We start from the raw sequence: 12,792 nt of genomic DNA on the forward strand, positions 1-12,792 counted from the left end.
ATGTGCTGGAGACGTAAAAAATAAAGCCAGAATGACTTCCTCTGACACGTATTGTCTTCCAAAAAGGTTGTTGTGTAACACCCCCCTCATATTTTACTGTTCATCCCTCCTTGAATGAGTAACATAACTCTGAGAGGAAACAGCTTTCATCCACAGGGGCCAGCTGAAGCCATCGATGCATGCTGCAGTGTATGTTCTATCTCTGATGAGATGTGACAGGTCGGAGTGTGTTCATAACTGTTTGTATTTATAAACAGGTTGACTTGGTTACAGCTGGGGGTTATTTGTGTGCTGCGTGGGACCGAGCCAATCGCAATCAAGAGGAGAGCACAATAAAATCATACACTCGGCCGGGCTGATGTTATACGCTCGGGCTCTGTTTTCTGTCGTCATTGGTCAGATGATTTGATTTTCTCTCTTTCTTTGGTCTGATGCTGCCATATTTTTGTTTTTTTGTAATATTATATCATTTCTGCTGCAGCTACATGACTTAATTTAACCACAATGATATCTTATGATATAAAATTAAAACTTTTTAGTTCAATAGCAACTTGTTTGGTTTAGACACCTGTTTGTTTTTGTAGTCTTCATTAAATGCTTTTAGAAGGTTTGTATTATGTTGTTGTAGCATATTCCTCTTATGAGAAATACTTTTTATTTAGGAGAAATGTAAATTAAATCCTAAAAGAGGGAGAAAGACATGCATGAAGGATTTTAATAAAGTGTTGTAAGGCACTAAGAAGTGCTCACAATAACATAACACAGTAAACCATAGAGTACAGTATAGCTGGAAAATAAGGGACCTATTGAAAAATTAGAGGATTTAAGGAGACACCACATTACCACATTATATCTTTATTTTCCACTGTGTGAAAGGAAGAGAGGGTCTTAACTTGAATGAGCCCTCTAATGCTACACATGGGGTTTTCTATCCCATGGATCAGCCTGTAAGGATTTAACACACTCAACTGGAGGAACTGAACTGGCCTCAGCGAATATTAACTGGACTCAATGTGCGGCATATTGGCTCACAAATGATTTAGAAATATGTCTTCATTTCCCTTTGTTAAATCAATGACAGTAAGGATTCAGGCCTTGGCCGGCAGCCTCACTATGTTTCCCCCCCTCTTTTCTTGCAGTTCAGATATTTAAAGAGAAATACATTGAGGCTGCAGCCCAGAAGGGGGCGCCCAAGAATGTCATTTGTGACCTCGGCTGCTTCTCCTCTTGTTCTTGTTTGTGGAGGAGGAGAGCTGCAGATGTACGGGAGATGAGAGGTGAACGGACAAACACAGAAAGTTTGAAGATGATGGAAAATGTGCATGAGAGACTCGTGTGATTGCAGGGTTAACAAGAACCTGATCCTTGTATTTACATTCACTGTAAGAATGAACCTACACGGGGGGTGGACAAAATAATGAGAACAATTTACAAGACAATGCAATACATTAACAACAACAGCACATTTAGTGGTTATTGTTTAAAATGTTTTGATTTAATAAGTGCAGATTCAAAACACTCTACTCTTAAAATGCCTCACACAGAGCAATAAATGATAAATAATATTAACATTTTTTAAAAATCCAACAAGGAAGCTGACACTGTCCAAGAACTTTAATCAATTTAATACTTACAAAATAACAATGAATAAAATGTGGAATTAAATCAGAAACAAATAATATGACCAGACACAACTTTCTGTAGTCTACGTAGACATATTTTGGTACATATAAGTATTGAGCCTCTCGATATCCAGCTCTTACAACAATCAAGTGAAGGGGAAACTAAAGTCCAGTAGCAAGATATAAGAATATTTTAAAGAACAGAGATAAGATAAAGAAGAGTCGTATAAAAATAAAAATAATTCAGACACAAACAAATGAAATCAATAGAGAGATCTTTAAAAACAAGATGAAAAGGTCAAATAATTATACAAAACAACCACACCTCTCTGACTCCCACTTAAAAAACCAACACAAAGAGAGATTTATCGCAGGAGTGCTGCGTGGATTGTTTTTGTCCATTCAGTGCATCAGTGAGTACATTTTATTACATGTGATGTTATATAAAATATAGCCTATAACTGTGATATTATAAGATCACAGGAGCACGTCAAATTAAGTAAATAAGTGCCTATATTTTGGTTTCAGTATGCATGCATGATTCAAAACTGTGATTATATATCCAATCCACTTTATTTACATAGCACGGTTTTAGCAAACAATCCAATCCACTTTATTTACATAGCACGGTTTTAGCAAACACAAGGTTGTTCAAAGTGCTGTACAACAAGATAGAACACAATAAATAACACAATAGAAACACAATAAAAACATGAAGTAGATTATAGAAAGATAGAAAACAATAAAAATAATACTATATATGTACGGAAGCAAAAAAAGTCATTACATACAGGTGTAATCAACCAATCACGTGCCTTTAAATCAGCATGGGGGGCATACATACATATATATGTATATCCAGCATAGAGTATGTGTGTATGTGTACACAAATAGTGTATGTGTATACATTACATTACAGTGTGTGTGTGGGTGGGGAGTTGAGGCAGAGAGTCTGTTTGTAGTGAAAACAGTGAGAAAGAAGACACAGAGAGGAAGCTAAACACAGGCTGCTCTTTGAAGTACAGAGCGGGCTAATTCTATTGTGAACAGGTTATTCGAGCAACGCAAACACGAGTTTTATGTTCAGCCTGAGACGTATCTGATCATCCATACGTCTGATAACGTGATAAACGCTGCAGATTAAAGGGAATATGTCACAGCATATGTTCATGCGGAGGCTATAAATTGTGCTATTAATGGGCTGGAGGCGCTGAGAGATTTCCCGTGTTAAGTGGATGAGGTAGTGTGGCATGCAGGAAAGGAAATAGCATGTGTGTAGTTCAGTGGGAGGTGGTGGAGTGGATGTAAGGAGAACTATAGGATTGTGTATGCTGGAGAGGTGAGGAGTGCACAGCGGTGCAAATTGAGGTCATTTTCAGCCGAGTAGCCTTTTAGCTTTGATCCCTTTAGCTGAACTGGATGAAAGACATCCTGCTTCCCTCGCCGAGGAGGGAGGAAGGGGGAGTCAAGCAGGCGGGGAGGACCTCGGTTGTCTTACCTGACAAATATGGCTTGATGCAGCACAAACTGTTTCCTCTATTACACGGATAATCTCTTATTTCCATCTGTCTCGCCTCTCCTCTGCCTAACACTGGTCGCGTCCTCGCCCACGCCTCTCTGTAAATCATCCCCCCTCTTTCCTGCTAATATAAATCCTGCTGGGCTTTATCAATGCTTTGTCTCTCTATCTGTTCTTCCCTGACTCCCTCTCTCCTCGTTTTCCTTCACAGTGCATTCAAAATCTGAACTTTGATCCTCCCACGACCTGTCAGACAGCGGACCCGAAGCCTGGAGCAATCGGCTTGTTTGCGTGTGTGTGTGTGGCCCTCTGCTGCAAAAGCATCCAAGGTCATGTCAATCACTGTGCGTGTGATCAAAAAATAATTACTTAATGGGATTATGATGTTTAGACTTGATTCACTGTGTCACTAATGTGTCTCAACAACGTCTGCAAACGTAGCGATGGGAAAGAGGTGGGGATGCTGCTGCTCCCAGTCAGGAGGTGTGATTATTATTGGTCATTTCAGCTTATTGCAAACTGGGATTTATGTTTTGAGCATCATTTATATCAGTTAACATCAGGTAACATCCTGGTCGCCAAAGGCAAGAGATCTACAAACATGAGAAGGTATGAAAGACCAACATGGCAACAAGCAGTCAGATAATCAGACGAGTTGTAGACAAGCCAAAGTTGAACTAAAGTTACCTGGGAGGAAAACTGGAAGATCAGTACAAAAACTGTTGATTGTAAATGTACATCAGAGTTTAACCTTTGACCTTCAATCAGCAGACACAACACAAGAAAACTAAAATGCAGAAGCGTTATTTTAAGAAGACATAGAGTACAGTAGAGATCCCCGTGGAGAACAATAGACTGGACCTCGACCCTAACGCTATTAGTTTTCGAATAAGATGATCGTTGGATGACAGGAAACAAATTCAAGTGAAATCACCTGATGATAACTGAGAGATGGAGCCTCAGAGTGATGATGAATGATGAAATAAAATATTTGCCTCTCTGCTTGAACCTGTGCTAAAAACTCTTGTGTTTGCACTCTTTGGTCGAGGGATTATTGTCAAAAATTTGAGTGTGATCATGTGTTTCATAGAGCGGCTCACTCAATCTGGCTAAACTGTCGACTTGCTTAAGATCTGTCTGACTGTCTGACTTGGTGAATAAATTATTAGCATAATGAATATGAACTGTTGGGTCTCTGTAAATAACATTATTAAGAGTACAGTCTAGACCTGCTCTGTATGAAAAGTGTCATGAGACTATATAAATAAAACTGAATTGAATTTAATTGAATTGAAAAGGTGGCCAAAAGCATAAAAATATCTAATGTAATATCACGTTGCCTTTATAGTTTTGGATGTGCAGGAAAGGACAAAGTCACTCGTCATGGTAACAGTCATAAACACAGGGTTAACACTGTGAAGCGGTTGCGGTTTGGTTAGGTTTTGGAAAGGATTAGGTAAGTTACTTTTGGTATCACATGCACGGCGGTCTCCTGGGTCAAAGTTCTGTGTTTGTTCAACCTCCTCCCCACGGAGACTTTGTCACTATTTATACTGCATCACCTGACATGACACGTGTAAAACCTCGCCAGTATCACTGACACAGACACTGGCATAAAAAAAGCCTTGTGATAAAACACAAAATTATTCAACACACCGGTTATTCTAATAACAGGCTGTAAAATAAGATCCATCCTCGTTTTGATTGTCGTCATTTCTCATTTTACAATCTCTCTCTTTGTCGTCACCTCTCTGCTCCGAGCTGAAATACTTCAAAGCGTTTCTTCGTACTGGAAAGAACAGACACGCATGGAACATAAATGACAGGATGGAACTATAAGTTCAAATACAATAGAGCTCAGGAACAAAGAGGATTAATAGAGGGCCACTTTCCTGTGTTTGACACTGGACCAGTAAACCATAAATGCCCCTGTATGTTTTTCATTTATCTATTCTTGTCAGAGCTCAGAGAGTTTGTAAACGTGGAAGCAAGTAAAAACAGTCATGTGGAAATCTGAGCTAGATTAATCACAAATGGAGGGAAAAAAAAAGGAGATGCACAGTAACATTTTCGTACAGTAAGTGAAGCGTGCGTGCTGGCGTTGAGGTCTATTACAGCTGTGGGAGGATGCAAATGACATGTGTGAAATAAAACGGAGCTTCAAACAAATCTTGAGAGATTATCTGCCCTGATGTGACATTATGGGAATAATTGAACTGATCTGGCACCCATTCAGTCTGAATTGTTTTTACACTGTGTGGGAACACATCGTCACATCTTTAATTAGTGCGTCAGTAACAGAGGCTTCGAGAAGACGCTGCGTTTTCTAGATTGCCTCCTTATTCTTTGTAAATAATACAACAGATGTTAGATTATCGTATTATTATTGTTACAATACAAATCAGCAAAGCGATGATGACTCACGCGTACGGACACATGCACACAGGGAATGCAATTTTGAAACAGTCAATGCATGATTAACGTTAGCATAAACAATATAATTATGACAAACAAAAGCAAAGAAGATTTATAGTCGCTGTTCATCAGGTTGCTAATTTAGAGCCGAGCCATGATTGATGCCTCACGCCCAAATTTCTACTACGCCCTGAAGAGAAACACAACGTCGACTGACGGGTGACCTTTTTTGCATCGTGCATCGTAGAAGTGGGGATGGAGTCGCCGGCTGTATTACATAATGAGACAAGTCCAAACAGCTGGGGATCTCTTTGGTTTTTCTAAACTAATCTTCCCTGACAACTTCTTCACGGCCAGAAAAAAGACCTTATTCAATCAAACAGAGAAACAGCTTCTTTTATAACACAAGTCTGAAATTAGCAGCAAATAGGTTTCGCTGGCGTTTGTGATGTTGTGCATGTTTCCAGTAAAGGGGTATAAACGTCCTTTATTCAAGTAAAAGGAGAAAAGCAACAATGCAAAAAACCCAACAACACTCCTTTACAAGTCATGCATTCAGAATTTTATTTATAGAAATGTACACTACAGAAATGTTTTCAATTAAATCTACTCATGAATTAAAAGTACTCGTGCGTAAATGCCCTTTCAGAGGCTTCTATAGAGAAGAAATACATAGAATCCCACATTCCTGCCTGTTGTAGGAAATGAACAAAACCATTTTAAATTGTATGGATGATCTAAATATATCTAATAAGATGTTCATGTGCTTTGTATGTAAAATCAAATCTACAGTATAAATTAATTATACTGAGTAACTCTAAAGAAAACAGTCCATGCTTTTTTCTCTCTTTCATTTACACCGGCTACTCTCCCAAAGATCACTGCTGCTAAACAAGAGGAACCCAGGGTCCAGTTAATAGACAAACATTAATAATATTTCTATAAATGAAATCAATTAACATTAAGATGTGGCACTTCTCTGTTTCTGTGGTGAACGCTGCACTGAAGGGAGCATAGATATTAGTAACACTACATATAGCAATTGTCTTTTAGCAAATTAAACACAGTTTAGGATCAGGATTCACTATTTCTTGTTTACATTGAATCATCTGTTGCCATTGTCAACATTTCGATGTTTGCGGCCAAGAGGCAAACTCGGCTGTACAAGAATTTTTCACAGAAAAGCTTCTTTACATTGCACCAATCCCTTAAAGTAATATAATATACAGCTTCCCGAGAAACAACCATTACATTATTTAACATTTACTAAACGGTACAAACAAACAAACAAACAAACAAGCCCTGTGTGAATCCATTCAATCAACCACTTTATCCCAAGTCTGTGGGGCCCTCAAATGTGGCTGTGATGCTAAAACAGGAGGAAAAGAGAAAAGAAACATATTGCACAGAAGATATTTTGACATTTCACAGTAGGAAAAGCACAGGCGGAAATAATAAAACTTTAATTTAGCTGCTTCAGTTTCAGGGTCCTGGTCTGGTGCATGTTGGCTCGCTGTCACAGTCGTGGCTAACACTTGAACAGAACAGAGCCATCATTAATATTGCACAGTATTAGTAACGTCTGTGCTTTTTCTACCGTGACAACTTCAAATGTTTGCTCTGGCATCTTCTTTAAACTCACTTTCTTGAAATCCATGAAATCAACTTTTTCTAATTCTACTGGTCTTTTTTTGTTTATGTGTTATTTCACTTTGCCTTTGTTAATGTTAAGATCTTTATCCATAGTCAGTGTCTTCCTGTTAGTAGACGGTGCTGATACGCCCCCAGTTTTGGAGAAGCAGACAGGAAGACAAGCCTGAAAGTGAAGCAATGCACTGCTGTGGATCAAAAAATCCATATCAGTCATATAAGTGTACACTATATTTAGAATATTTACACAGCTTTACCTCGCCATCGCACGGGAAAGTGATGCAGTTAAATCACTCGCTCCAAAACCGGCAGAATAATTTCACCTTGCAGAAGATGGGAGATGCCGGTCTATCACTGCATTGATCCGCAACCACTAAAGTTAGTTCAGATCTGAAGTAATGTGTCAAATAAATAAGTCGGACAATAAGAGAAACAAAAGAAGTGATTGAGGAAGCAGTAGTAAAATCGCTGCTTAATTAAAAATTAACTGAAGTAAGTTTTCAATGAATTCTTGTGGCTTTAAAGAAGGTAAATCTATTTTCTATGTGATACACTGACTATGGATGAACCCCACTTTAAACAACCCGTACTATCCCTTTAACGGAGCCCAACAAGACCCCTGAGGATACTGTAAGTGTCCTTATAATGGGACAGTAGAGGTAGATACTCCAAAATCAATCTACCACTCCATATTTAATTACCCCCCCTCCCCTTGGTGTGCAGCAGGAAATCGAATGCGAGGCATTTGCATTGGTTAATACATTTCATAAGCGTAACAATCAGAGTATCGCTGTGGATTAATGATTTCCTCAAAGCGCATCCATCATGGGTCTACAGCCAGTAGACAATGCTCTCTCTCTACACACACAGACAGACACACACAGACACACACACACACACAGTGGCAGAGCCGCGTTGTGATCTTTAAACACACAAGGGTTGCCCATCGCGTGTGACTGCTGTGCAGAAGGCGAGTGCACAGGGAGGTTTCTTGGATGTTGAATATGTCATCCAACCTGTTTCAGCTCATAATGAGGTGACAGTTGGATTGTTATCAGAGAGACAAACAAAGGCAGGATTGAGACAGGCTGACACCTCCAGTGGGCTGCTCACTGACCCGAGATCAGCCCGTACAAGAGTACAAAAAAAAAGATCAAACACAAACTGTCTGCACAAAGTACAGTTTTATTTAAATGTTATCTTATTATCGGACGATAACTTTATCTCCAAAATAATACGACAACTTAAATGGGCGTTAAATAGTTTAATGACGAAGAAAACTCCACCATTAAAGTCACCTGACAGATATCTAAAATACTTGCCATGCTGTTTATTGTATGCTTTGGGACACACACAGCCTTTTGTGATACGATTTCCTCATTTTCTTTTGTTTGTTTGTGTTTATGTGGGCGTGTGACTGCGTAAATGTTGTACTCGATAATCTGTTCCGACCTTTTGCTCCGACAGTATGTGTTTTTGAGTTTGTTGTTGAATGGCAACAACCAAAACAGGCAACGTCTGGATTTTAATTCATTTAACCTGTTAGTTTATTCATGGTTTTTAATCAAATTTCTCTCTTGGAGATTCACCTGATCATGTTCAAAATAAAAATAGACATCCTTTAATATTCACTGTGTTTGTTTACCAGTTACTCACACCTAATGATTATTCCATTGTGTTCTTAAAATGAACTTGTTGCCTCAAGTTGCAGCCAATTGCCTTCAAGGCCTTGAGCATGATCTATGAAACAATGCAACCTTAGGTCAAATTCATCCTGTGCTGCGTTCTGGGATGAGTCATCTCAGGCGAGAGCTGCAGTGTGAGAGCAAAGAGCGGTGCTCCGAAGCTGATCCTCTTGGATGGTCGCTGCTAAAGAGCCGTCCATAAAATAAATGTTTCTGGGCATCTCAAACACTCTGACATGACTTCATGTATTATCACATTAGGTCTAATAAACATTGAAAAGCATGTGGAAGCTGGATGGGTGAATCAGCGTGGGGAGCCTGCAGGAGAAGGACACCGATGCTCGTGCTTTATGGGCGTATGCGGCCGATGAGCCACTTTCATTGGAATGACTGAGGCGCATCTTGGAAGATTGTTCAGCTCTCTAAACACATGCATGGTTTGAGTTTACTTTTGCTCACAACAGCCGCGCCTGACAAGCAAAAAGCTCTGATTTTCAATATTTTTTCTTTTATTAGTTTTTATTGACCGCATGAGGACTTCACCTCCACCTCCAGGTACATACAGCGAGACCGTTCAGTGAGGCATAGACCGGGGAAACTCGAGTATGATGAGGCTCTAAGAGGGGATTCATATGATTTAAAATGTTTGTCTTACTTTGTGTCTGACAAAGATCCATGACTGATAGAGATATTGCAGTACTGGAACATAAAGCAGTAAGCTGATTCTACTTTTTGCCTTTGGTGTATATAATTAAACTGCAATAATAAATACTGAACTGAAGTATTATGTGATATTTAAAGCCAGTACTCAAGGCCTGTTTCAGTAGTGTAAATCAGTTAAAACACCAGTCTTCTGGTGTTCTTCAGCAGCCTCAGCGGCAGCAGTGTGGAGCTACGGGCTGCAGTTAGTGTTTCACCAGAGAGGCTGTGTGGTCCTCCAGTCTCCTGCTATTAGTTTGTTTACAGAAGTTAAAGCTGTGAGCTGCTGAGTGCCCGGGGCCAGCATTCCAATACAGTGGCTCATACGAGCATGCACAGGCACACTCTGCAACCCTGTTGTCTCTCAATACAATGTATGCAACTCCCATTAGGAGCCCTTGTCTTTTTGGTTTGGAAAAGGATCCTGTTCTTCGTGCACGCACTTCCTCTTTTGTTGTTATAAATTATCCATATGTCTTTGTTCCTCACTTTGAATATAACAGAATCATCTGGTAGCGTAGCTGCACACACACATAACGGCCTTGTAATGAGTGTGTGGTTGTAAAGTGGTGGTGTGGTCTCTGTGGTCTTCCGAACAGCAGGTGATAGCTTGTGAAATGAGCCGTTGCATGTATTTGAATGTACAGGTGAGATGTCTCGCCCTGATAATACGCTCCTGACACCAATATTGGGCTCGTGTGCATCGTATACAAATCATCCGTTTACTGCGGCCAACTGTCATGTAAAATTCAATTTTAAAAAAACACTTGCTGAGTTAATGAAACAGGAGTTGATTGATGACCTGACACACAAGGGTGTAATTAGTTATGGGCCTGACAGCTATTTAAAACTGTTTCAGTCTGGGGAACAGACAGATATGCAGACATAATTCCTAAATTAGATATATTTGAAGGGTCTGTCTATATTCATCTATAGCACGCACACTTATGTACCTGCATGTCAAGTGAAAAGGAAGGAATGTAAATAGCTTTTAAACACGCAACCATAGGAACAAAGCAATAACGAACCTGTAGTGCAGTAATTAGCCGGGGTCAAAGGTTACTCAAAGAATGCTGGTTGTATTGAAAAGACTGTATTAACTGCCACTGGAGCAAAATGGGTGTCATTTCACATGCTGATAAGAACGCCATTTTCATCCCTCAGTCTTTGTCTGAAGATTTTAGTGGGTAAACTTTCAAGTTGCTTATCAGTACAGGTGTTACACATGTTGACTGGAAGCCTCGAATTTGAATGGCTACACACCTGAGTTGGTAATGGACTCCCCTTTATCTCGTTTAAACAGTTCTGATTGTCGATAGGCCGACATGTTCACACCTAGAAACAAGAAACAACATTGATCCAAAGCTTATCCAGCTCAGCCATTGTTCCAGTTAAACTATAGTCACATATAAACTATTTTCTGCATTGTGTTCTGAAGCTTTTGTGGAAACTTGAGTAATCTGAAACCAAATTCTCGTTGAAACGCATATACAGTTTCAGTATGAGACTATTGTGCAACATAACTTCATACTTTGTTCAGTTCTTGATGACAGCAAACCAAAAAAATGAACTTTGGAACTTCTCTTCAGACGTACTTCACCTAAGTGGCTCCTTACCTGAGAGCCACATTGCATCAATATTTTACTCTCCATTCGACAACCATAAAGCTGTCATCTAATTTAGGTTAATGTGAACGCTTAGTCATTCACACAAAGCAGAAAATTGGACAGTATGCAGACACACCCTGCACTAATGGCCCCAAACGCCGTTGGCCACAGGTATTGCCGAATTCTCCACTACTTGGCGAAGGCCCAGGTTCCCGAGCACGCAGGGTGACCTCAGTTTACAGTCAGAGCACTTCCGTAGTCTGCAGTCACGCAATGCGAGAAAACGTCGAGTAAACTCCTCCAGTGGTCACACTTCAGATCCAGACGGTTTTCCAGTTCGTCTTTGCTTTTGTAAACATATACAAAAAAACAAAATTCCAGTAAAATGAATTAGCAATTTTAAAGAAGCGGTAATGATCACATGTTGACAGATGATGGGATAGCCTTTTATACCAAGGAAAAAGAATTTAGAGAATAAATTACAGCTTGGCATTTTTATTAGTTTTTAATGACATTATTACGGTAATATGTCTGTAACATTAACGTGTAAGTATAATTAGTACTTACAAATGATTCCTTTAGAATTAGTAAAGTGTTAAAGTTTGTGAAAGAGTGTTACACTAATGTCTATTAACACCGCAGTTAAGGGCTGTGTGTATTCAAAGCTAATTTGAATATATGCAAATCTATTCAAAGTGTGCTTTTGTTATAATATATTGTATATATAACTATGTAATATACAGTGCTTTTATATGTACAATATGAACACACATTTATTTATTGTTTCAGATGTTTTTGACTTGGTTGACCTTTAGTGAGAAAGGATTTGTTCATGGAAATAATCATGGTAATTATGTTCATCTTAGTCAAAGCCTGAGTGTATTTAGCCTTTTAAAAGATTCAGATACCGCATTCTTTTTTGTCAACATGTTGTATTAATCCTCAAGGCACCCTGACTGGTAGACTGATAGACTGGTGACCTTTCCAAGCTGCACCATGCCTCGCCCAAAGCGTGCTGGATTTTAAAAAGGATCTGGTTCTAGGGATTTGGTCAGTAGGTACATCCTTTGTTTGTCTCATTTCAACAAAAAAATAGACTTGTTTTCCTGTTTTGAACTCACACCCAAATACACAAGATTTAAGTTTTAAGTTTTAGTTGTACTATCAAATCTGTATACAGTAATTAGCAAACACTGATGTAACTATAAAAAAACATCTTTGAAACTCTGCATTTATAATTTGAGCTTACTTCAACTCATTTAGTAGTGTGCTTAAAGGTCCAGTGTGTCAGATGTAGGTGGTTCCATTTGTAGAATAATATGCACAACAGTATTTTTATTAGTGTATAACAGAAAAATAAGAGTCCACGATGTTGAACCGATCTGTATAAACATATTAGACAGATATTTTTGGATGCTTATTGAATGCCAAAATAAAACCGACATAGTACATGAAAGAAAGAAAAAAAATTGCACACTGCGCCTGTGATATGGAAAGAAATATACTTGTAAAAGTTGTACATATATTTCTTATTCACTCAAAATATCCATCTCAGATGACAAACAGTTTTTCATTAAATACACCAATCTTATTTA

Source organism: Larimichthys crocea, chromosome XVII (assembly GCF_000972845.2).
Source record: "Larimichthys crocea isolate SSNF chromosome XVII, L_crocea_2.0, whole genome shotgun sequence".
Taxonomy (NCBI): Eukaryota; Metazoa; Chordata; class Actinopteri; family Sciaenidae; genus Larimichthys; species Larimichthys crocea.